Here is a 26,451-nt window from a genome sequence, read left to right as displayed (position 1 = left end):
CTTATTATTTGTTAAATCAAGAGATAAAACACCTACAAGGATTAAATCTTTGATAGGGCAATTATATAAGTGATGGGGAGAGAGTCATGTGATTTTTTGGTTCACATTTTTGGTAACTCAGAAATTTAGAAGAAATTCCCTAATATGGTTCATTGGTACCATTTAACCTGTCATATATTTTAAAAATTATCAGTAGGGGATACTTGCTCATGAGAAAATCAGTGAGCATGATGTCATAGAATTCTTATAATTAAAAATTATCCTACTGAATGAGGGTCTAATAGAAGGTAGGATAAAACATCCTCCACCTAGAAATTTTAAGATTTTAAGAAATCCCGATTCAATGATAGGCTACGCAATGTGAACCTGTGTAATTTTTACTCTCCTTTATCCATCATCTATGTATTGAACAACTGTCTTTGCCTGGCTCTCTGCAGAGTACAGGGCATACAGTAGCACTCAAGGCAAATACCCCCCATGCTTTCATGGGGTTCACAGTAATGCAAGGACGTCAACTTAACAATAAACAGAAAAATAAACCAAAATTATCTTAATCTGTAATAAGTGCTGTGATGAAAAGAAAGGGCTGAGCATGGGGCTTACAGGTAAGAAGGAGATAGCCTGAAAAGAATGAGGGGAAAGCATTCTAGGAAGTGATAATAACCCACATGTAAAAGCCTGCTTAGAAATTCAAGAAAGAGTGGCTGGATGGCTCATCCAGCCGGGTGGCTCAGCAGTTTACTGCCGCCTTCAACCCAGGGCCTGATCCTGGAGTCCCGGGATTGAGTCCCACATTGGGCTCCCTGCATGGAGCCTGCTTCTCCCTCTGCCTGTGTCTCTGCCTCTCTCTCTCTCTCTCTCTCATGAATAAATAAAAAAAAATTTTTTTAAAAGAAGGAATGGGGCTGATGTGTCCAGTTTAACTTCTTAATGTTAAAGAAGTTTCACCCAGGACCCGGGCAAAATGATGCAGGCTGCCATTATAGGGGACAAGATTCTTTCTTGGCATTTCCCACATTGGCACACATAGTTATGAATCTAAATAGCAGGTAAGGGCACTAAGCACTCCTTTGGAACCATGGAACAGTTTATACCTATGTTGGGGGGATGTTTACTCCTGCTCTTGACAGGCTTGGGTTGCAGATTCCATTAGCTGTGAAGGAGAGCTTACTTGATCTCACTGGTGAAGTGATGTTTAAGTCAGGAAGACTGGGCCTCTGTAAACCCACATAAGATAGATTCACATTCAAAAGGAGCATCAAAGAACTGAAGGGATACTACCAGTCTTATAAACAAGATTTGGGGAAAGTAAATGGATTTCCAAGGAATTCAGGATTCTCTAGGGGCTCCTAGGTGGATCAGTCCGTTAAGCATCTGCCTTCTGCTCAGGTCAAGATCCCAGGGTCCTGGGATGGAGCCCTGTGTCAGGCTCCCTGCTCAGGGGGTAGGCTGCTTCTCCCTCTCTCTCTGTCCCTCACCCCACTCATGCTCTCTCTTTTTTTCTCTCTCTCTCTCTCTCCCCCTCTCTCTCAAATATAGAATCTTAAATCTTAAAAAAAAAAAAAGGAATGTAGGATTCTCTAGCCAGACTCATCAAGGTAAAAAGAGAAAGAACCCAAATAAAGTCAGAAATAAGAGAGAAGTAATAACTGATACCACAGAAATACAAAACATTTTAACAGAGTACTACAAAAACTTATATGCCAACAAAATGGACAACCTAGAAGAAATGGATAAATTCCTAGAAGCATGCTGTCTTCCAAAAATGAGTCAGGGAGAAGTAGAAAATTTGAACAAACTGATTACTATTAATGAAACTGAATCAGTAATCAAAAAACTACTAAAAAATAGAAGTCCAGGACTGGATGGCTTCACAAGTGAATTTTACCAAACATTTAAAGAAGAGTTAATACTTATTTTCCTCAAACTATTCCAAAAATTAGAAGAGGAAGAAAAGCTTTCAAATAAATTGTACAGAAGATTTCATCCAGCCAGTATGGATGATACCAAAATCAGACAAAGACCCATAAAAAGAGAGAGAGAGAGAGAACTAAAGGTCAATATCCCTGATGAACATGGAGGTAAAAATCCTCAATAAAATCTTAGCAAACCACATTCTGCAAAACATTAAAAGAATCATTCACCATAATCAAGTAGGATTTATTCCAGGGATGCGAGGGTGTTTCAGTATTTGCAAATCAATCAATGTGATACACCACATCAACAAAATGAAGGATAAAAATCATATAATCATCTCAGTAGATGCAGAAGAGCATTTGACAAAATTCAGCATTCATTCATGATAAAATTTCTCAACAAAATGGGTTTAGAGGGAACATATCTCACCATAATAAAGACCATATATGGAAAACACACAGAGAACATTTTACTCAATGGAAAAACCTGAAAGCTTTTCCTCTGAGATTAAGAACAAGACAAGGAAATCCACTCTCGCCACTTTTATTCAACATAGTACTGGAAGTTCTACCCACAGTAATGAGACCAGAAAAAGAAATTAGAGGCATCCATAATAGTAAAGAAGAAATTAAACTGTCATTATTTGCAGATGACATGATATTACACATAGAAAATCTTTAAGACTCCATCACAAAACCATAGAAGTAATAAATGAGTAAGTTTTCAGGATATAAAATTAATACCCAGACATCAATAGCATTGCTATACATTAATAACAAGGCAGCACAAAGAGAAATTTTAGAAAATGGTTCCATTTACAATTACACCAAAAAGAATAAAATACCCAGGAATAAACTTAAGCAAAAACATAAAAGCCTTATATTCTAAAACTGTAAAATATTGATGAAAGCAATTGAGGATGACACAAACAAGTGGAAAGATATATATACCATGCTCATGAATTGGAATAATTAATGTTGTTAAAATGTCTATATTACCTAGAGCAATCTACAGATTCAATGCAATCCCTATAAAAATACCAGCAGCAATTTTCACATAACTAGAACAAATAATCCTAAAATTTGTGTGGAACCACAAAAGACCTTGAATAGCCAAAACAGTCAACAACCAACAACAACAACAACAACAACAACAGCAACAACAACAACAGCAACAACAAAACACAGATGAAAGTATCACAATTCCAGATTTCAAGATACACTACAGAGATGTAGTAATAGAAACAGTATGGTATTGGCACAAAAAAATAGACAGATAGTTCAATGGAAGAGAATAGAGAGCTCAGAAATAAACCTATAGGGATCCCTGGGTGGCGCAGCGGTTTAGCACCTGCCTTTGGCCCAGGGCGCGATCCTGGAGACCCGAGATCGAATCCCACGTCGGGCTTCCGGTGCATGGAGCCTGCTTCTCCCTCTGCCTGTGTCTCTGCCTCTCTCTCTCTCTCTCTCTGTGTGACTATCATAAATAATAAAAGAAAATTTAGAAATAAACCTATACCTATGGTCAATTAATCTATGACAAAGGAGGCAAGAATATGCAATGGGGAAAAGATGGTTTCTCCAACAAATGGTGCTGAGAAAACTGGACCATTTTCTAACACCATACACAAAAATAAACTCAAAGTGGATTAAAGACCTAAACATGAGACTGAAACCATAAAACTCCTAGAAAAGAAAACAGGCAGTTATTTCTCTGACATCACTACAGCAACATTTTTCTAGATATGTCTTCTAAGCTGAGGGAAACAAAGGTAAAATTAAATTATTGAGGCTACACCAAAATGAAAAGCTTCTGCACAATGATGGAAACCATCAACAAAACAAAAAGGCAACCTACTGAATGGAAAAAGATATTTGCAAGTAATATATCTTTTTAAAAAAAGATTTTCTTTATTTATTCATGAGAGACACAGAGAGAGAGGCAGAGACATAGGCAAAGGGAGAAGCAGGCTCCCTACAGGGAGCTCGATGCAGGACTTGATTCCAGGACCCTGGGATCATGCCCTGAGCCAAAGGCAGATGCTCAACCACTGAGCCACCTAGGCGTCCCTCCAAATGATATATCTGATAAGGGGTTAATATCCAAAATATATAAAGAACTTACACAACTCAACACCAAAGCAAAACAAGTAATCTAATATAAACATGGGCTGAGGACATAAATGGACATTTTCCAAAGACACACAGTTAGGCAACACACAGGTGAGAAGATGCTCAACATCACTCATCATCAAGCAATTGCAAATCAAAAGCACAATGAGATATCACCTTACACCTCTCAAAATGGCTAAAATCAGGGCAAGAAAGAACAAATACTGATGAGGGTATGAAGAAAAGAGAATCCTTATATACTGTTGGTGGGAATGTAAATTGGTGCAGCCACTGTGGAAAATACTATGGAGGTTCCTCAAAAAATTAAAGATAGAATTACCACGTGATTCAATAATTCCACTGAAATTCCAGTGAAATAAACACTAATTTCAAAGGATATATGCACCTTTATGTGTATTGCAGCATTATTTACAATAACCAAAAGATGGAAACAACCTGAGTCTATCTATAGACAAATGGACAAGGAAAATGTCACACACACACACACACACACACACACACACGTGCACACGGGATTCTACACAGTCATAAAAAAAGGGTGAGATTGTGCCATTTGTAATAACATGGATGGATCTAGAGGGTATTATGGTAAGTGAAATAAGTCAGACTGAAAAAGGCAAAGACCAAATGACTTCACTCATATATGGAATCTAAAACAAACAAAACAAAAAAGCAAACAATAAGCAGAATCAGGGGCACCTGGGTGGCTCAGTGGTTGAGAATCTGCCTTCAACTCAGGTCATGATCCTGAGATCCTGGAATCGAGTCCCGCATGAGGCCCCCTGCAGAGAGCCTGCTTCTCCCTCTGCCTATGTCTCTGCCTCTCTCTGTGTGTCTCTCATGAATAAATAAAGTCTTAAAAAAAAAAAAAGCAGGATCAGGCCTGTAAACACAGAGCGCAAACTGATGGTTGCCAGTGGGGAGGGAGATGGGGAGATGGAAAAAAATGGGTTTAGGGAAGTGGGAAATGTAGGCTTCCAGTTATGGAGTGAATAAGTCCAGGAACAGAAGGTACAGCATAGGGAATACAGTCAAGGATATTGTAATAGCAATGCATGGAGGCAGATGGTAGCTACGCTTGTGGGGAGCATCGTGTAACATCTAAACTTGTTGAATCACTAGGCTGTACACCTGAAACTAATGTAACATTGTGTTTCAACCATACTCAAATAAAAATTAATAACTCAAATTAATAAGTTTTTAAAAGAATGCAGGGTTCTCTGACACACAGGGACAAACATTCTTGTTATTTTCAGCATCTAGCTTAGCAGTTAGTTGGTACTAGTGGCCTGAATGGCTGAATGAGGGAACAGACCTGGCATGAATTGGGACACAGCTTGGTGTAATGGAAGTCAGCTTGACTCTAAAGGCAGCCAGACCTTGCCACTCTGGGTTTCTGGGACCCTCTGCTTCTGCATCTGTAGTGCAGGGATGATGATGCCTCTCTGGGAGGCTGGATGAAGATTGGAGATGATGTATTGAAGCATCTGCTATGCTAATTGCCATTGGTAATTTGGTTGCTATTTTTATTATCATCATCCCAGGCTCCTCACTTGGTGCCTTTGGCTCTCATCCATCTTCTAAATCACGCAAATGGGGTTTTGCCCTGCCCCCTCTTGTTGCCAGCTGGTCATCTTCTGGCTGGGTTGTGTCCCTCATATCTTGCCAATCCCTGCTTACCCTCCACTGCAGCGCACAAACACACTCTTATCCTTTAGACCTTCCGGCTTCCTTGCCATTCCTCTAAATAAGCCAAATTACTTGGAATTTTTTTCCCCCGTCTAGAACACTCTTTCCTTCTTCCTCCACCCTCTTATATTTCAAGACCAGGTGACATTTGTGAGGCCCAAAATGTGAGTCTTGATTGAAAACAAGGATTTTCCATCCTATTTACCAAAGGGGCTACTGGAAGCTTCTCATTACTGAAGATACTTTCATGGTTAGTGACTCCGCGTACAGGTTAGCTTTTGTTATTTTTATGATGTTTAGCTTTTTTGTTATTTTTCAGCTCCTTCCTAATAAAGCTGTGTTTTAGAGCCCAGAGTTACAGTGGGAAAGAATATTCCATGTGGGAGATAGCAGATAATCTACATCATGATCCCTGCACTACACCTGCTCACAATAAGCAAATAGGTGTAAGGCTTTATGAGCCTAAGAAATGCACTTACAGTTTGTAAAAACTAAAGATCTTAATCAAATAGGAAACTTCTCCCAATGGATTACTAAGCTTATGAATGAAGTTGCAGGGAGGTGGTCCAGGAAAGGGGTCTACCAGCGAGCAGTGTAAGCGGGAAGCCCTCTCTGTTCTCTATCTCAGTACCCCTGGAGCTCTACAGAAGTGATTCTGCATGTGTTGCCTTTTTGTGGAGAAAAATTTGTAACTCATCCAGTAAATGAACTCCTTTTTTCTTTAAAATGGAAATTGGGAACCATGCCAATAACAGGGAAATTAAGTGTCAGGATGTGCAGTGAGTACTTGAGACCTCAAGCCCTCTTCTCCCACTGGTCTTCCAGAACATTGTAGGCCATCTACCCTATAGGTAGGAGATTTGAACCATTTCTTGAGGGGGAGTCTGGCCAGCCCAGGGGGAGTGACTCTAAAATACTAGCATCAATCTCCCCAGAGAGCCTAGCGACACAGCCCTGGAGGGATGCTCAGAGTTATCAAGCCCTGTACCCATGCCCTCGGAGATTCTGGTCAGCATTTTAGCTCCCCTATTCCTCATCATGAGCAAATAGCCAAGATTACCAGACAGCTTAGGAAAGCCTCCAACAATCAGATGAACAAACAAAAACGTAACAGGGAAAAAAAAAAAAAAAACGTAACAGGGAAAACACAGGCTATTCAGGGAGAAGAAAAGTTTATCTCTGTAAACTATAATAAATATCCACAGAGATAGGAGATAATGCATCCCTAATAAAGGGAAATCTAGAAAACAAAAAGAGCTTTTGAAAAAAAAAAAAAAAAGCTTTTAACAGTGGAAATGAAGATAATTTGAAGGAGGGATTAGAAGATAAAGCTGAGAAAATCTTCCAGAGAGTAAAGCAAAATGACAAAGAGAGAAAGATAATAGAGGAACAGTCCAGAATATTCAATACCTATGTGATAGGGGACTTTGTGGTAGAAGATACACGGGGGTGGGGGGGATGGGTTCATTGATGAAATAATGCAGTGGCTCAGTGGTTTAAGCGCCTGCTTTCGGCCCAGGGCGTGATCCTGGAGTCCCGGGATCGAGTCCCACGTCGGGCTCCCTGCATGGAGCCTGCTTCTCCCTCTGCCTGTGTCTCTGTCTCTCTGTCTCTCTCTGTGTCTATCATTAATAAATAAATAAAATATTTTAAAAAATTGTAATAATTATAAAAAAAACCAAAAACATTTCCAGACCCAAAAAGGATGGGTTGCCAGATCAAAGGACTCACAGCAGAACGAGTGAGAACAAACCCACACCATTGCACATCATTGTCAGTTTCCAGGGACACTGGAGACAAACTTAGAACCTCAAAAGCATCCAGAGAGGAAAGATGATGGGTCAGCCACAGGGAAGCAGCAGTCAGAACAAGCTGAGACTCTCGATAGCAATACTGGAATCAAGAAGATATGCAGCCATACCTACAAAATTCTGGAAAAAATGTGCACTGAGATCACACTCTCAGCCAAAATATCTTGTGTATGAGGGTAGACGAAAGATGCTTTCTGGGGGTGCCTGGGGGGCTCAGTCGGTTTAGTGTCTGCCTTCGGCTCAGGTCATGATCCCAGGGTCCTGGGATTGAGCCCCGAGTCAGGCTCCCTGCTCAGCGAGGAGCCTGCTTCTACCCCTGCTCGTGCTCTCTTGCTCTCTCTGTCAAATAAATAAATAAAATCTTTCTTTTAAAAAAAGATGCTTAAAAAAAAATGCTTCCTGGAATACATGATCTCAAGAAATTTGCTTTCCACGCATGTCCCCACCAAAAGAGGGAGGACACCAGAGAAGTACAGAAAAAAGTGAGATGCAGAAAACAGAAGGTCCAACAGAGCAAAGAAGGGAAAGTGCCCCCCCGAACACAGCAGAGGGGGAGCTCAGGGAGACAGCTCTGCAGCAGAGGCAGGGGCAGCCAGTGCAGACAGAGCATTGTGGCAGGAAGAGAACAGTGTCATTAGCATGACGCTCGCTGCCCCTGTCTGGTCTTTAACTAAAGGCGACATGTCTAGGTGAAATTGGCCTACCTTATCTGCGCTTGGCCTGTCTCCCCTCCACACCCTGCTCCCTGGATCAGCAGGGACATCCATCACACACACACACCCCACAGATGTGATGTGTGATCTGCTTTGCCCAATTCTTTTTCTTTCAATTGTGATGAAACACCCATGAGGTTTACCTATTTAATTATTAAAAATTTAACTATCTTTAAGTTATCTACAGTTTAGTAGGTGTTATGTCCACTCACAGTGCTGTGCAACCAATCTCAAAAGCTGTTTTCATTTTGCAAAACTGAAACTCTATGCCCATTCAACAACTTCCCATCCCTCCTCCCCAGCCCCTGGAGCCATCCTTCTACTTTCCATCTCTATGAATTTGACAACATACCTCATAAAAGTGGAATTATACAATATTTGTATTTATTCATCTATCTGAGAGAGAGCGAGAAAGAGCATGCATGAGCGGGGTAGCAGAGGGGAGAGGCAAAGGGAGAGAATATCCAAGCAGACTCCATGCTGAGTGGGAAGCCTGACCCGGGGCTCGATCTAATGACCCTGAGATCATGACCTGAGCCCAAATCAAGAGTCAGACTCTCAACCAATGGAGCCACAAGGCATCCCTATGATATTTGTCTTTTATGACTGTATTATTTCACTGAATATAATGTCTTTAGGGGTCAACCATTCTGTGTGTTACAATCTTCCTTCTTTCTTAAAAGCTGAGTAATATTCTACTGTATATAAACACATTTGTTTCTTCAATCACTCACTGATGAATGCTAAAGTTGCTTTCGCCACTCAGCATGGTGAACAATGCTGCTGGGAACACAGGCACCCAAATATCTCTCTGAGACCTGCTTTCAATTCTACGGAATATATGCCTAGAAGCGGGGTCGTTGGATCCTAAGGTAATGCTATTTCTCTCCCATGATAGAGTGAGATACAGTTGACACATGACATCATGTAAGTTTGAACTATAAAAGGTACTGATCTGATACATGTATATGTATCAGAATGCAGAATGATGACTACATAATGTTGGCTCACACCTGCATCACATCACATAATACCATTTCTTTTTTTTTTTTTTTGTGGTGAGAATATTGAAGATCTACTCTCCTAGCAATTTTCAAGTATGAAATACAATATTATTGAGTACAATCAGTGTGCTGTATTTTAGGTCCCCAGAACTTATTCATCCTGTAACTGGGCATTTGAACCCTTTGACCAACAACCCCCCCTCCGCCGTCAGCCCCTAACAACCCCTGCTCTAGTCCAGATTTCTAGGAGTTTAGCTTCTCCAGATTCACACACAAGTGACACCACTTACTTATCTTTCTTTGTCTGACTTATTTCACTTACCATAATGCCCCTGAGGCCCATCCATGTTATTGCAAAAGGCAGGATGTCCTTCTTTCTCCTGGCTGACTAACATTCCATTGTGTGTGTGTGTGTGTGTGTGTGTGTGTGTGTGTGTGTGTGACGTCTTCTTTATCCAGTCATCTCTTTACAGGCACTTAGGTTCCTTCCATATCTTGGCTCTTGTGATTAGTGCAATAAACATAGGAGTGGAGATATCTCTTCCAGGTCCTAATTGCATTTCCTTTGGCTAAGTAGCCAGATTGGAACAGCTGGATCATGTGATATTTCTGTTTTTAATTTTTTGACGAACCTTCATACTGTTTTCCGCAGCAGCTGCACCAATTTGCATCCCCACCAACAATGAGCAAGGGTTTCAACTTCTCCACAGCCTTGTCAATGCTTTTCATTTCCTGGCTTTCTGACAGTAGCCATCCTAATGGTTGTGAGGTGGCATCTCATCATGGTTTACCCTGTTCGTGAGAGTTAGGGGAATCCATGGTGACTTCAGAAGATATTAGAGATCCCAGTCTTTGACCACATTTCAGTAGACAATTAGTGTCTGGGCCATTCTACAACACTGCCAGATACCCTGCCTGTGGTGATCTGGGTTGAATTTGCACAAAATGTCCATTTGTCAAGTGGGACTATGAGAATCCTAGATCACACTTAACACCAAGTTTTAGTAATGACTGAAGGATACAAGCAAGCTATAGGCACAAACAGAATATTTTCCCCCCAGAAAGTCCTAAAACCACCAGTTGCCAAAAGGTGTCCCTTCTCCTGCATTAGAACACATTCTGATATCTGATCAACAGATTAGGTTTAAACCATGTATGGGACTGCACTCAAAGGCAGCTGCATCTGTTTGAAGCCTCTTGGTTTTATAATTTATTATATATAGATAGGGAAAGCTTACCTGACTACTCCCCATTGCCCAGCCAACCATGCCCCCTCACTTATTTTAAAGATTGTATTTATTTATTTGACAGAGAGAGAAAGAGTAAGAGAGCACAAGCAGAGGAGCAACAGAGGGAGAGAAAGAAGCAGACCCCCACTGAGCAGGGAGCTTGATGTGAGGCTCAATCTCGGGATCCTGGGATCATGACCTGAGCTGAAGGAAGACAGATGCTTAACCCACTGAGACACCCTGGTGTCAGCCATGCCTCTTAATCCAAAAATTCCACATTTACTTACATCACTCAATGTCAAGTAAGCAGGTAATTCCTATTGAAAGTATTTTAAATGTAGACCTGCCCCATATCTTTCTCCCTCTAGATGTCATTGCTGGGATTATAGGGAGGTCTGGTGGAGGCACCCCCAGCAGGGAAGGAGTGTGTTACAGGCCTGTGTTAATTATTTTTCTCCCACTTCGTCCCCATGACTCAGATATGACCTTGAGCACTGCCTTCCCCTGTAGTCACTTCCATGCACGCCCAGGGAACCTGCCCATGGACTCTGTCTCTAGGACTCCAGAGCGGACCCTTTTCCAGACTTTCATCTCAGAGAGGTGAGATCGCCCTGTCCTTGACACAGCTAGACTTCTGCTTGCTACTCAGCATTTTAAAACTAAAACATATTTTGTTTAGATACATACGTAAAAGTGTGAAATCTGTAAAGAACAGCAAGGGGCTGATTAACCCAAAGTAAGGTAAATGTTTATGCCAAGGTGGGAGGGAGGGGATATGATTATGGAGGGATACACAGGAGGTTTCTAAAATTCTGCTAAAGATCTATTTCCTTTTTTTTTTTTTTTTTTAAGATTTTCTTTCTTTATTCCTGAGAGACACAGAGAAAGAGGTAGAGACATAGGCAGAGGAAAAGCAGGCTCTCTGCGGGGATCCCAATGCAGGACTCGATCCCAAGACCCCGGGATCACATCCTGAGCCAAAGGCAGACGCTCAACCACTGAGCCACCCAGGCGTCCCTAAAGATCTCCTTCTTATCCAGGATAATGTGAACCTGGGCTTTACTGGTTTTCAAACTGTACAATTTTTTAAAAAGATTTTATTTTTGCCCATCACCCAGTCACCCCCACCCCCCGCCCTCCTCCCTTTCCACCACCCCTTGTTCTTTTCCCAGAGTTAGGAGTCTCTCATGTTCTGTCTCCCTTTCTAATATTTCCCACTCATTTTTTCTCCTTTCCCCTTTATTCCCTTTCACTTTTTTTATATTCCCCAAATGAATGAGACCATGTAATGTTTGTCCTTCTCCGATTGACTTATTTCACTCAGCATCCACGTCGAAGCAAATGGTGGGTATTTGTCATTTCTAATGGCTGAATAATATTCCATTGTATACATAGACGACAGCTGCTTCATCCATTCATCTTTCGATGGACACCGAGGCTCCTTCCACAGTTTGGCTATTGTGGTCATTGCTGCTAGAAACATCGGGGTGCAGGTGTCCCGGTGTTTCACTGCATCTGTATCTTTGGGGTAAATCCCCAACAGTGCAGTTGCTGGGTCGTAGGGCAGGTCTATTTTTAACTCTTTGAGGAACCTTCACACAGTTTTCCAGAGTGGCTGCACCAGTTCACATTCCCACCAACAGTGTAAGAGGGTTCTCTTTTCTCCGCATCCTCTCCAACATTTGTGGTTTCCTGCCTTGTTAATTTTCCTCATTCTCACTGGTGTGAGGTGGTGCTGGGGGTGGGGCACTTGATGGGATGAGCACTGGGTGTTATGCTATATGTTGGCAAATTGAACTCCAATTTAAAAAATATATGTAAAATAAATAAATAAATAAAATATTTTAAGAAAAGATTTTATTTTTGTATTTGAGAGAGAGAAATAGCACACAAGTGGAGGGGGGGCAGTTAGAGGGAGGGGGAGAAGCAGGACCATGACCTGAGCTGAAGGCAGATGCTCAACTGACTGAGCCACCCAGGTACTCCTTCAAACTATACCATTTTATACTCTTCTGGATGCATGATACATTTTACAATTTAAAAATTTGAATGCATTCTAATATTCTGGTGATATTTCAGTATTTAGAAGACATATCAGCAAGCCCACCATTTTTTAAAAGATTTTATTTATTCATGAGAGACAGAGAGAGAGAGAGAGGCAGAGACACAGGCAGAGGGAGAAGCAGGCTCCATGCAAGGAGCCTGACATGGGATTCAATCCCAGGTCTCCAGGATCATGACTTGGGCCGAAGGCAGGCGCTTAACCACTGAGCCACCAGGGATCCCCAAGCCCACCATGTTGACACCTGTGTTCTGTGACATGTTCCTCCTACAAGTCACCATGGGATGCGGGGGTGTAAAGAGAAAACCCCTAACCTAGGAAAAGGAAGAGCCCCCAGCATTCTAACATTCTGCTCTATCTACCACCATAGCTGTGCTTCAGAGGGCAGGTCACTTGCTCTCTCTGATCATCAGTTTGCTCATCTGTCAAATGGGATACGGATAGTGGGGAGGAGGGCTCAGCTACTGCCCTCGTGGACCTTAGTGACTGGTGAGACAGAGGCAAGTAAATGTAGGCTCTATGGGAGAAAGGTGGGGGAAAGCAGCAGGTGCAATGGGGGCCATAGAGAAGGGATCTCTACAATTTGAAAATGAAGTGCCATATATTTGATATATGTGATTTTTAAGGGGAATTTTAGACTTCAGGGTTTAAAGAGGAGGCTGTAGAAATTCTGTCTTTCAGACTAGAAATAAAAGATCACTCTTGCTTCCTACCTCCATACCTCTCGTGTGCTTTTCACACTGTTGTGCATTTATTCATGTGTTTGTCTCTCCCACAAGATCATGGGCTCCTGAGGGCAGGGCTTGGTCTTATTCATCTTTGTGTCAGAGATGCTTAGCCCATGCTCTGCTGTTTCCCAGGGACTGAGAATCAAGTGTTGCCCCCTTTGTCATGGCCACTGCCTATCTCTGGCCCCTCTCCATCTCTCTAGGCTCTTCTCATACCACTGTCCCTTGCTCAATACACTCCAGACAACCCGGCCCCTCTCTGGTCCTTCAGTCATATGAGGCTCATTTTTGCCCAGGACCTTTGCACTTGCTGTTGACTCTTCCTGGAGGGCCCTTGCCTCGGCCTGTTCTTGTCACTCAGCTTACACACCGTCTACTGGCAGAGGTCTGCCACCACCACCGTATTTAAGAGCACCTTTCTCTGTCTTCCCACTGGTCCCCTCTGCCCTCTGCCCTATTATCTTGATTTACTTTCTCCAAAGCATTTTCATTACTTGTAATTATATTATGAATTTACTTTTTATTTGCTGTCTCCTTCATTTGTGGAGGGACCTCTAGTTTTTGTCATTATCATTTCTTCTGTATCTCCATTAACTAAGCTATTGTCTAGCATACAGTGGGTACTCAATACATTTTTTGAATAATTAGTGGACAGGTATTCTATAAGTGTCTCTATAACTGAGATGAATAACTGCTTCCCAAAGAATGTTGCAACGAACAAAATTGACTCAAGATTAGTATGCTAATATCATACCTGACACATAGCAGGCACTCAGTAAAAGTATTTGTCCAATGAATGAATATACAGAACATATAAATTGCTCTTGCAAATCAATTTTAAAAACCCAAAACCAATATATAAATTGGCAAAGGAAAAACTTTTAGAACCAATGGGTTTAGCAAGGTTGCAGAATTCAAGGTCAATATACAAAAATCAATTGTATTTCTATACACCAGCAATGAATAATTGGAAGGCAACTTAAAAAAAAAGTACCACTTACAAACTACACCCCTCAAAAAAGTATTTAGTTATAAATCTAAAAATATATATGCAGGATCTGTGTAATGCAAACTGGAAAATACTGACAAAAGAAATATAGAGCTAAATAGATTAAAAGACACATACCCTGTTCGTTGTTAAAATATCAGTTCTCCCTAAGTTGATCTACACATTCAACATAATTCTTAACAAAATTTCGGCAGGATGTTCTTATAGATACCAACAAACTGAATCTAAAAATGATATGAGAAGGCAAAGGAATAGAACAGTCGATTTGATTCTGAAAAGGAGGAACAAATTTGAGGAGTAGTGCCACCAGATTCAATAGAAAGAGCCAGTAATCAAGACACTGTGGTATTGGCAAAAGAATAGACATTATAGATGAGAGAAACAGAGCACAGTTCCCAGACTTACCCTACATTATTGATTAACTGATTTTTCTAAAGAATTTATTTATTTATTTATTTATTTATTTATTTATTTATTTATTTATGAGAGAGAGATAAAGAGAGAGAGCATGAGCAGGGGGGAGAGAGAGAGAGGGAGAAGCAGACTCCCGCCTCAGCAGGGAGCTCCACATGGGGCTCTATCCCAGGATCCTGGGATCAGAACCTGAGCCGAAGACAGATGCTCAACTGAGCCACCCAGTTGCCTCTGATCAACTGACTTTTGACAAAGATGCTAAGGCAACAGAGGAAGATAGCCTCTTCAATAAACAGTGCTTCAACTGGATATCCATATATAAACAAGTGAACTTTAACCCATATCCTACATTATATATGAACATTAATTAAAAATACATCATAGGCCTAACTATAAACCTTAAAAACATAAAACTTGTAGAAGATAACATACGAAAAAAATCCTTATGACTTTGGGTTCTATGAAGATTTCTTATATTACCAGAAACACGATCCACAAAAGAACTGATGAATTTGAATATCATCAATTTAAAAACTTCTGGGGGATCCCTGAGTTAGGCTCCCTGCTAGGCAGAGAGTCTACTTCTCCTTTTGCCCCCACCCCACTTGTGTTCTGGCTCTCTCTCACTCCCTCTCTCTCTCAAATAATAAAATCTTTTAAAAAAACTAAAATTTCTGCTCCACAAAAGATACTCCAGAGAATGAAAAGGCAATCTATAGACTGGGAGAAAACATTTGCAAATCATATATTCAACACAGGACTTATATCCCTGGTATGTAAAGAGCTCATAAAATTCAATAAGAAAATAAAACCCAATTTTTAAAATAGCCAAATGATTTGAACAGATTACTTTATCAAAGAGTATATATGTATTGCAACAGATGGTAACCACACATACCATGGTGAACATTTTATAATGGATATAATTGTCAAATCACTATGTGGTACACCTGAACCTAACATGACATTGTATGTCACCTATATTTCAATTAAATATTTTTTAATTTGGAAAAAATAATTGCTTTTTTTTAAGAGATTTTATTTATTTATTCATGAGAGACACAGAGAGAGAGAGGCAGAGACATAGGCAGAGGGAGAAGCAGGGGCCCTGAGAGGAAGGAGCCTGATGCGAGACTCGATCCCAGGACCCCAGGATTACAACCTGAGCCAAAGGCAGACACTCAACCACTGAGCTACCCAGGCATCCCCAAAATAATTGCTATTTAAAAAAGAGGATATACAGATGGAGAATAGTCACATGAGAAGATACTTCTCACCATTACTTGTTACAGAAATATAAATTAAAACTACAATGAAAGACAATTTTATATTAATCAGATTGTAAATGTAAGTATGAAAACTCCAAATGGTATGGAAGATGAGGCAAATATTGGTAGGAGTATGGATTAGAACAATGTCTATAGCTTGCAATGTGGCACAATTAGGTTGAAGATTCATATACCCCAGGACTCATCATTTCTGCTCTTAAACAGATCGAGATAAACACTTGAACTTGTATGCAAGAAAGGTGTACAAGTATGTTAGCTACAGCATTGTGTAGGAATGGGGGGAAATGTAGAGAAATATCGAACAGGAGAATATATAAATTGTGGTTTGCTTGCACAATAGCAACATCAGGGATACCATCTGCCTTCAGCTCAGGGTGTGATCCCAGGATTCCAGGATCGAGTCCCTCATCGGGCTCCCTGCGTGGAGCCTGCTTCTCCCTCTGCCTGTGTCTCTGTCTCTTTCTTTGGGTGTCTCTCATGAATAAATAAATAAATCTTTAAAAAAAATTTAAAAACAGTGGCAACATCATATTGCAGGAATTAGCAAACTATAGCCCTTGGGTCAAATCCAGCCCAATGCCTGTGTGTGTAAATAAACCTTTATAGGAACCCAGCCACCCCCATTTCTTAATGTATTGTCTATGGCTGCTTTCATACTACGATGGCATTGTGAAGCAGTTGCAGTAAAGACTGTATGCCCCAAAGCCTAAATTATTGACTATCTGGCTTTTATAAAAAAAGTTTGCTGACGCTTGTCATACAGCAATGCGAAGAGATGAATCAGAGGTAGATGTACTGTATCAGCCAGGGTTCACTCAGACAAAAGGAACCAGTGGGAGACATATAGTAAAAAGTTTATTGCAAGAAAGTGGCTCACGTGACTGTGGACCTGGCTATGCAAGGCTGAAATCCATAGGGCAGGTCATCCGGAAAGGCAGACTGGAACTGCCATGCACGCATGAATTCAAGCTCCTGTCCACAGACACAACTTCTTCCTCTTCAGAGAAGCCTCAGGGGCACCTGGGTGGCTCAGTTGGTTAAGTGTCCAACTCTTGGTCTCAGCTCCAGTAGTGATCTCAGAGTGAGGAACTGATTGCATCAGGTCCATCCAAATTATCTAGGGTAGTCTCCTTTACTGAAAGACAACTGATTATGGACTTTAATCACATCTATAAAATATCCACGGAGCAACACCTAGATTAGTGTTTCACTGATTAACTAGGAATTGTAGCCTAGCCAAGGTGACACATGAAAGTAACCATCACATATATCAACAAAGACAAATCTTATGAATAGAATGCTAAACAATGACAACAAAATGTCACAACATAATATGTGAGGTACAGGTACCCTTTACATAAAAGCTTAAAACAAGGAAACAAGTAGACAAAGTTGATGGATACATGGGTGGATAAAAAACTGTGGAGCAATGATAAACAGCTATTTTTGATTCTGATTGCCACTGGGTGGGGGAAAGGAATGGAATTGGGGACCAGGTATATTGTATCTGGGATTGTTTTTTAAGGCAAGAGACTCCAAACCAAGTAAGGCATGTAAAAATCTTACTAAGTTTGACCCCGCTATTCCAATTGTTTATTGTATTACTGCTAATACTTGTATGTATGTTTACAATCTTTCACAACAATTTTTCTTTTAAATCAGAATTATTGCCCTTCTTCAGACAAGCCTAAAAAGCACAATGACATTGGGTAGTCGGGTTTGAGTTAGAATCATGCTGGATAGGATCAGAGAGTTAGAAGCTTCTTTTTTCCCCCTAAATGCCAAATCTGCTTTTGGTGGCTGCTTTGGGGATTTTTTTTTTTTTTTTTTTTAATGGATCAGTGTTTCAGGGAATGAGCCTTACCTCCTGGGAGCCAAGCCTGGAAAATCACAGTGTTTACCATGCTCTAGCCTATGCCCAGCGGAGAACACAGAGCAGCGTGAGTCATTCTTAAGGGAGCCCTGACCTTGGCTGACCTCCACAGTGTCAAGGTCTGTAGCCAAACAGAACTCCTGACTTAAGGAGCTAGAGATAAAGAAGCAGGTGGCTGGTCACATGGCACACAGCCACTGATGGAATGAGACTTGTCAGACCTCCCAGGGGGCTTTCACCAGGGCCTGCCTCTGTGTTCACACACTAAGGCACATGGTGCTGAGGCTTCTTCCTGACAAAAGTCAGATGACTTCTGATTTCGTAAGTGGTTTTATACACAGACCCAAAGAATGCAACCTGCCACATGCCTGCATAAATGGATTGACTGACGCTTCATATGGCACACCAACATTAAGTCTTTTTGCAAGTTAACTCTTTAGTGATTAAAAAGAATGCATGTCTTTGCAAAATATTTAGAATATCTGAAAAGCAGGGGGAAAAAAAAGTCTCCCAAGAATATCTTGATACTCCGTGTTATTGGTAATCTTTTCTTTCCCTTTGTCATATGTATGTATGTTTTCCTACAGTTAAGTCATCCTTTGGATGATGATTATTGAGCACCTACTGTGTGATAGGCTTTCTTCTGGGTGCTAGAGCTATATCAATGAACAAAACAATCACAGTCCCTGTTCTTAAGGAGCTGAGACTGAGGAGGGGTAGGCCAACCACAGACAAGTAAATGCATTAATATAGGAGAAATTTAGATAATATGTGGTGTAAGGGGGAAAGAATCACTGCTGACAACACTGAAGATTTATAATGTGCTGTCGAAAGCCCTTTACCTCATACATATTACTACATTGAGTAAAATTTATGTGCATGCGTGTGCATGTGTGCAGGCACTCTAGAGGGAAAGTAGTTACTGTAGATCTTTCAGTACAATGATCAGGAAAGTTCTCTTGGAGATGACAGAGGGGTCAAGGTGTCCCTGAATGCAAGTTGACAGCCTGGGGAAGATCCAGTTTAGGAGCCTTCCAGTAGAGAGAACAAGAAGTTTAAATTCCCTGAGGACAAAATAGCACGTTTGTGAACCAGAAAGCAGAAGACAAGTCTGGCTAGAATTTTGGGAAGCGAGAGGCAGAGTGGTCTGCAGTGACACCACAGCTGCGTATCTTGTGATCAGACCATGCAAGTTTTTGAAGTCCACAGGAAAGGGTTTCACTTTTATTCTAAGATTTCAGAAAGCCTTCAGAAGATTTTGAGTAGCAGAGTGACAAGACCTGATATTTCTGGCTTTCGGGATCACACAGCACCATGTTTGGCAAACGGATTTGAAGAAGGCAAGAGCCAAAGCAAGGAGACTAATCAAACGGTTCCTGTGGTAAGGGTGATGATGGAGCAGATGGATAGGAGTGGAGAGAGTCAGGATTTTGATAAGGTGGTAGTGTTTTGAGAGTTCTCTGAATAACATTTTTGCCTAATTTTATAAAATAAAAAGGACTTGAAATTTCTTTGAAAACAGAACTTTGAAACATAATCAGCCACAATTCAGGATGCCACACTGGTGAACGAGCAGGAAAGCCTAAGAATGATACATCCCAGGAAGATGGGGCAGGGTGACCCCAGGACTGTCTTCGTGGGTAGCTCCAAGGGACTTTTGAGAGCAGCAGAACCAGACAAGTTTCTCTGGCTCTTCTATTCCCTCCCCATTCTACTCCCTACTTTCACGGTCTCATGTCTCTTTGAGTAAAGGCCAGCTTTTGTTAAAGCTGCTACTCAAGGAGGGATGGAGACCGTTCCTTGACACATCTGTGCCTGACTCACCAACATCCTACAGACAGTCTGAAGGCTGAGGACCCTCTTTGCTAACACTCTGCTTGCTTTTCAATCCATGGAAAGTTGAAGGCAGCTGCAAGTGGGGCTTTACCAGAGTCTGCAGAGCATGCATTATTGGTTGCTACATAGAAGCAGTTGGCCAGAATTTCTTCCTACCTGAGAGCCTGCCCCTTCTTGTAAACAGTCATGGCCAGATATTTTTTTCTTTCAACCCTCCTTTGTAGCCAGATCGCCAGTCTCAGAGTATTGTCTTGGGCCTTACATTTGCTCTCTAATGACTGTAGGATGGCTGCCTCTGTTTCCCAACTAGAATTGGCTACAGTCTGGGTTTTGCTAATTGAATCCTCATGATGTGACTTAAAACAGCCCTCTGTTCTCTATATTTCCTATAAAGTTGTAAACCTCAATATGTGTGATCCTTACAACAACTAAACAAGGCAGGGCTATTAATTCATGGCTCCATATTATGGAGGAATGAACTGAGGCACAGAAAGGCTCCATTCCAGAGCTCATGATGCCAGGGTTTGAATACAAGCAGATGCTTTTAACCTCTATCCTGCACACAGAGAAATGCATCAGAAAGACACGAATGCAACTCCCTTTGGTTGCACGTTCTCCAGGAACAGCTAACTGGCTGGCTCGTAAGCCTAGAAATCAATTAACTCAATTAGCAGCAGTTACTGAGCATCTGTAGCGTGTGCTGGGCTGAACTGTGGGAAACCAAGATGGACAAGATGATGCTGAAGATGATGAGAGCTGCCATGCTGAGATCTTACTGTGTACCAGGCCCCATGCTAGGTGCTGGGGATACAGCGATGATCATCACAGTCAAAGCGAATTTCATGATGGAGCATATATATCCTTGTGAAAGATGAGCAGTGAATTAAATTCTGTAACGGGGATTATTCAGAGCTGTGCAGTCCAATCCAGGAGTCACATGTGACTATTTAAGTACAATTAAATAAAATTTAAAATTTACTTCCTCAGTTGCACTAGCCTCTTATAATTGCTTTAATATTTTTAAATGTGTCATTTCCCCCCTTTTGTTTTTTTTTTTCAAAAAACTTGCTTGATTGAGATGAACTTATATACCATTCAAAGGACCCATTTAAAACGAACAATTCTTTGGTGTTCAGGATAATCATAGAGTTTGACACCTGTCATTGCTATCAATTTCAGAACATTTTCATCCTCCTCCCCTAAATTCTAGCATCCATTAGCAATTCCCCATTTCCCTACCAAGTCCACTTCTCTCCAGCCCCAGGCAACCACTAACCTATTTTCTTTCCTTTCTTTTTCTTTTTTTTTTTTTTTAAAGATTTATTTATTTATTCATGAGAAACAGAGAGAGAGAAAGAGAGGTAGAGACACAGGCAGAGGGAGAAGCAGGCTCCATGCAGGGAGCCCAACGTGGGACTCGATCCTGGGCCTCCAAGATCATGCCCTGGGCCAAAGTGGGTGCTAAACCGCTGAGCCACCCAGGCTGCCCTATTTTCTTTCTTTATAGACTTGCCCCTTCCAAACATTTCCTATAAATGGAATCAAACAACACAGCCTTTTGTATCTGGCTTTTTTCAGTTCACATAATGTGTTCAAGACAAGGCTCATCATTGTCGTAGCACACATCGGTACTTCATTCCTTTTACTGCTGAATAATATTCCATTATATGAATGTATTATGTTTTGTTGATCCATCTGTCAGTTGACAGAGATTTGGAGTGTTTTCACTTTTTTGAATAAGGCTCCTATGAGAATTCAGGTACAAGCTTTCACGTGGATGTTCATTTCTCTTAAATACCTAACAGTAAAATTGCTGGGTTCTATTGCAACTCTGTGTTTAACCTTTTGAGGAACTGTCAGACTTTTTTTCCCAAACTTTGTGACCTTTTATATTGCTACCAGCAAAGTAGATGGGTTCCAGGTCCCCCAAATCCTTCTCAACACTTGTTATTATGTTTTCTAATTCTAGCCATCCTGGTGGGTATGAAGTAGTAGCTCATTGTGGGTTTGTGTGTGTGTGTGTGTGTGTGTGTGTCTGTGTTTGATTTACATCGTCTTAATGGCGAATAATGTTGAGTATCTTTTCATGTGCTTACTAGTCACTTGTATAACTTCTTCGAAGAAAATGTCTATGCAGATGCTTTGCCTTGTGCACATGTTATCTTAGCCTAAAAATACAGTATAAAATGTTTTAAAGCACAATGAGCAAATAGTAAATGTTGGAGAGGGTAGACTCTGGGTTTGAAACCATACATAACTTTTTGTCATTGTCAAATATTAATATTTCCCCCGTCCTTTATCTTCTTCTGATTTGAAAAAAGTAGCACAATATATTTTTTTAAGTATACACAATATTAACCTGAAGGCAGCAACAATAGCTAACATTTTAGCAGATTTTCCTCCAGGATATTTTTCTTGACTTTCTGTACTTTTATGAAGCTGTAGCGTATGTGCAAGTTCAAATCATGCCTTTTATTCTAATCATGATATAATAAATGAGCCCTTGTAGATTAAGTAAACTTTTTTTAAAAAAATATTTTATTTATCTATTCATGAGAGACACAGAGAGAGAAGCAGAGACACAGGTAGAGGGAGAAGCAGGTTCCCTGCGGGGAGCCCGATGCAGACTCAATCCTAAGTCCCTGGGATCACACTCTGAGCTGGAGGCAGACGCTCAACCACTGAGCCACCCAGGCATCCCTAAGTAAACTTCTTTAACCATGTCTTCTGAAAGTCTCTAGAAGAAAATGCCTCTATATTTCTTGGTGTGCAGAATGCTCATTAGAGAGGACTTCTTATACTCATTACTTTAAAGTTAAGGGAAAGTTATTAAGTCACCCAAATACACACACTATCCCCCAACCTATGGAAACTACAAACCCAGCAGAACTTGGGGAGGATGTAGCTTGGTCCTTGGCTGCAATCTGATGCTCCCTCCCTACTTCACATGAGAAGGACAGCCTGAGGAGGCTGGGCAGCTGTCCAAAATTTTCTAACTTGTATCTTCATGGCATGGCTTTGCTTTTTAATTTAAACTCCTTGTAAATCCTCACAGTACTATGAACCCTCATATTTTTCCTTAAGGGATATTTGTGCTGGAAAGAACTACATTCTTGCTTGCTTGCTTGCCCCATCCTCTTTCCCCTGAAGTCACCTGTACCATCAGGACAGGCTGACTGCAGATACAGCTATGTTTCTTTTCACTTTTTTTTTCTTCCCAAAGGCTCCAGAGTTTCCAATTGTAGCAGCTTCAGAAGCTGATTGCAGATTCCATTTTCTCCCCTGATAATGGAATCAATAGCACTCTGCTCATGGCAAGCGCTCCAGAAGACACTTTTACACTTACTTCAAGTGTTCAATTCTCTGTAACAATGCAGGCTGTTGACTCTTTATGTTCCCATCTATATCCACAAACACTGCCAAGACAGCAATACCATCCAAAACACGCATACAGTAGGCTGCTTCCAATCTAAACATTCAGGGAAAATACCAACATATAAGCACAGAAGAATAAATCTGACTGCTAGAGACTCTCCCTCCTAAGTTTCCAGTCATGGCTGTGTGAGAATAAGCTTAAGATGAATGATTTGTCTTTATTTCAGCACATTGGGGAGACAATGTAGTATTGTCCCCGTCTTCCCCAGCACAGCACTTAAACATATTTTTCCAGCTTCTTGCTGGTAGGTGGGACCATGGACCAGGTTCTGGCCAGTGGAATGTGGGTGGATGTGATGTGTATCACAGGCATCTTAAATCCTTTGGTCTCTCTTCTAGTACAGCAGGGATTTGGGAAGCCACTTGTTGAACATAAAGGTGCCACAAGATGGAAAGACCCAGGGGCCCTGAATGACTGACTACATGAAACCAACCCTACCACCAAACCATGTTGAACAGAGGCATGAACAAGAAATGGACCTTTATTGTACTAATCCACGTTAACTGTATCTTACAGCAGTTTTCATACCCTCATTAATATATTGCCTTTTCCTATCCCTCATCCCAGCAAAATATTCCAGGTTGCTGGGACAGCTTGTGGTCAGTGTCTCTAAAGAGACATCAGAAGAAGAGTTCCATTTTGCTAGCAAAGCTTTCAGATTCAAAAATCACCAAGAGATGAGGCTAAGCCAGGAAGGTTCTGCCCAAATGGTTCCAAATCAGCGAAGCCCCTATATTTGTTTGAGAATGGGATGAGATGGCAGTCCTGGGTTTCATTCTTGGTTCCACAGCTGGATTTTGTGACTTTTGTGACATACCATTTCTCAGGATTAATCATTGCAATAGATTTTGAGAAGTTCTGAGTAACTCTGCTGGTGTACTTCAGCCTCTTTTCCCTACTTCAAGGTTTTGAACCAGCCCCTCCAACCAAAAGAAGGTTTCTTATTGTCTTAGGAAGACTTGGCTTTCAATTTCCATAATATCTAAGCTCAGACTTGACATACCAAATGTGTGTACACATTTTACATGCCTTTATGCTGCTTTCTGAAATGCAGCTTGAGTCTCTGCTGCTCTTTCATTTCTCTTTTACCTTCTTTCCCCCCCTCCCTCCTGATATTCTCAGATTTCCTGGTCATCCTTCAAATCAAACACAGTTATATTATTTTTATAACTTCTGGACAAAGTGAAAATTCACCTAGAAAAGCTACACATGAGACTGTTTGTAATAAGAAAAAGATGGCAAAGAGAAAAGGAGTAACTGAACTCCACAGAAAAGAGATCCTATAGGCTGGTGGGAGTTCGACTGGAGGTTTTAATGGCACATGCATTTTTTTTAAATGTAAAAGCAATGAAACATCAAAAAAATTTTTTAACCTTAGGATTATCTCACCCTAGCACAAAACTTTAATTTGTAATTGGTCTCTTTTAGAAGTGATTCATGTGAATGTATTTTTTGCATGATTACAATCTCAATGCATATGACTTTATATTTTGGTATGAATTTGTTAGGGAAATATTTCTTGGCTCTTTTTCATATTTCTTAGTTGAGTGACCTGGTGTTTTTAGGGTCAGCCCTGTATGCCTGCTAACACTGGGCCTCCCCTTTGCATCACGTTTCTCCGGGAAGAATGCAAACATCAGCTAGTCTTGAGGAGAGCTAGGAGGATGCCAACCTCAAGGCAAAGAATAATGAGTTAAATCGGGCTTGCAGCTGGTAGAATGGCAAATAGTCTAACTAAAAAAAAAGTTACAGAAAAAATATGAAGGCAATGGGAATTGCTTGAGATACATATGTACTTTCTACTCAGGGTTCTGAGTCCTGAATATTCACCTTGCTGTATGCCTTGACACTTGATGTCCTGCAATGTCACAGAGGAGGGACATAGGTGATAATATCTGTGAAATATAAAACATGATACAAAAATAAGGAGGTGTTACATGCAGAGCCCTGAGTGGTTTTGAAAGAGGAAATGACTCCACCAAGAAAAACCACAAAACCTACCCAGCTTCTCTATCCCAGTGCAAGTGTCTAATGATCAGAGACTGTTAGCCTTACAAGTGACCTTTCTGAGCCTCCTGTCTGACACTGCCATAACACAGACCAGGAATCTCAATCCGAGAGATGATGCAGACCTCACTGTTGTAGGGACAGGGTCACGATGAGAAAGCAGGAGTTGTAGTTAACGTTCTTCTCAAGCCCGAGAGGAAAGAGGAACAGGAGATGGATGGGATTAAGGCAGCAGAGATGCAAGAGGAAAAGAGAGCAAAAACTAGAGGAAAGGGAAGATGGTATCAGAGAAGAAGGAAGGGAATTGGGGGTGGGGTGTTCAAGCCTTTGCTAACCTGAAGAGCAAACTCAAAATTAGAGAACAGAGTTGACCCTATGGTCAACTGGTCCTCTGAAATGAACACCTCAGGTTGTACAGGGGAATCAGCTAAGCATTTGGCCTCTTTCATCTGCTTAGAAATGAAGTTTCTAGAAAGAGAAGGCATGGTGATGTAAGACGATCTTTCAGAGGTTGTAAAGAATGAAGCCTCTCTGCTTTTCTACTGTCTGCTGTCCATGGAGGCCATGCATACCTTTCACGTGGATTCCTGAAGGATTTTTCAAGTTGAGGAGTTAATGGTGGATGAACTGCTAGACATAGCCATGGCTGACTGGTACTTCACAGATTCCCTTTGGCAACTCCTTTCTGGATCATTTTCCCTTGAGATGTCACTAAAGAAAAAGTTAAATATACATTAGCCACCTAGAGAAACACAAACTCCTTCAATTCATGGAAAGGTCCAAAAATGATTTGCAACTAGCCCAAAGTCCCATAGCTTAGAAGAATGCATCTGATGTGGTATAACAACCACCCTAAAACTTAGTGGGCAGGAGAGCCCCTTTACTCCTGTTCATACATACTGCCCCCCAAATAAAAATGTAGAGCTTGAATCTGGTTGGTCTTGTGACTAATCAATAGAATGAAGCAGAAGTAGCATTCTAGAACTTCCAAGCTCAGTCCTAAATTTCCAGTCCCTTCCTCTTGGAAGCCAGCAACCAGGTAAGAAGCCTGCCCCCCCCGCCCCCCCGCCCACCTCCCTCAGTAGACTACATGCTACAGAAGCCCAAGCTAGGCACGTGGGAAGAGAGAGACCATGTGGAGGCAGATGGAAGTGCCTGATGTGTGAGTGGGGCCTTCTTGGACCTTCCAATTCAGCCCAGCTGCCAATGCAGCTAGCTGACTGCAGCCAAGGGAGTGACACCAGCCAATGCCCAGCTGACTCATAGAATCATGAGAAATAGTAAATGGTGGCTGTTTTTTAA

At 41.2% G+C, this 26,451-nt stretch overlaps 1 protein-coding gene across 14 annotated transcripts in view; it reads right to left on the bottom strand.

The window, feature by feature from the left end:
- The window catches only part of LOC144319613 (uncharacterized), a 103,435-nt gene that overhangs the window by 72,384 nt on the left and 4,600 nt on the right, over positions 1-26,451 (bottom strand). For 11 of the 14 annotated variants that reach the window (XR_013385394.1, XR_013385389.1, XR_013385384.1 and 8 more), the window contains exon 2: positions 25,722-25,860. The gene's annotated coding sequence lies outside the window, so the exon portion shown is untranslated. The other 3 variants (XR_013385396.1, XR_013385400.1, XR_013385398.1) reach the window with 3 other exon arrangements.

Source organism: Canis aureus, chromosome 1 (assembly GCF_053574225.1).
Source record: "Canis aureus isolate CA01 chromosome 1, VMU_Caureus_v.1.0, whole genome shotgun sequence".
Lineage (NCBI taxonomy): Eukaryota > Metazoa > Chordata > Mammalia > Carnivora > Canidae > Canis > Canis aureus.
Note: the sequence above shows the minus strand (reverse complement) of the source record. Positions and strands in the feature narration are given on the sequence as shown.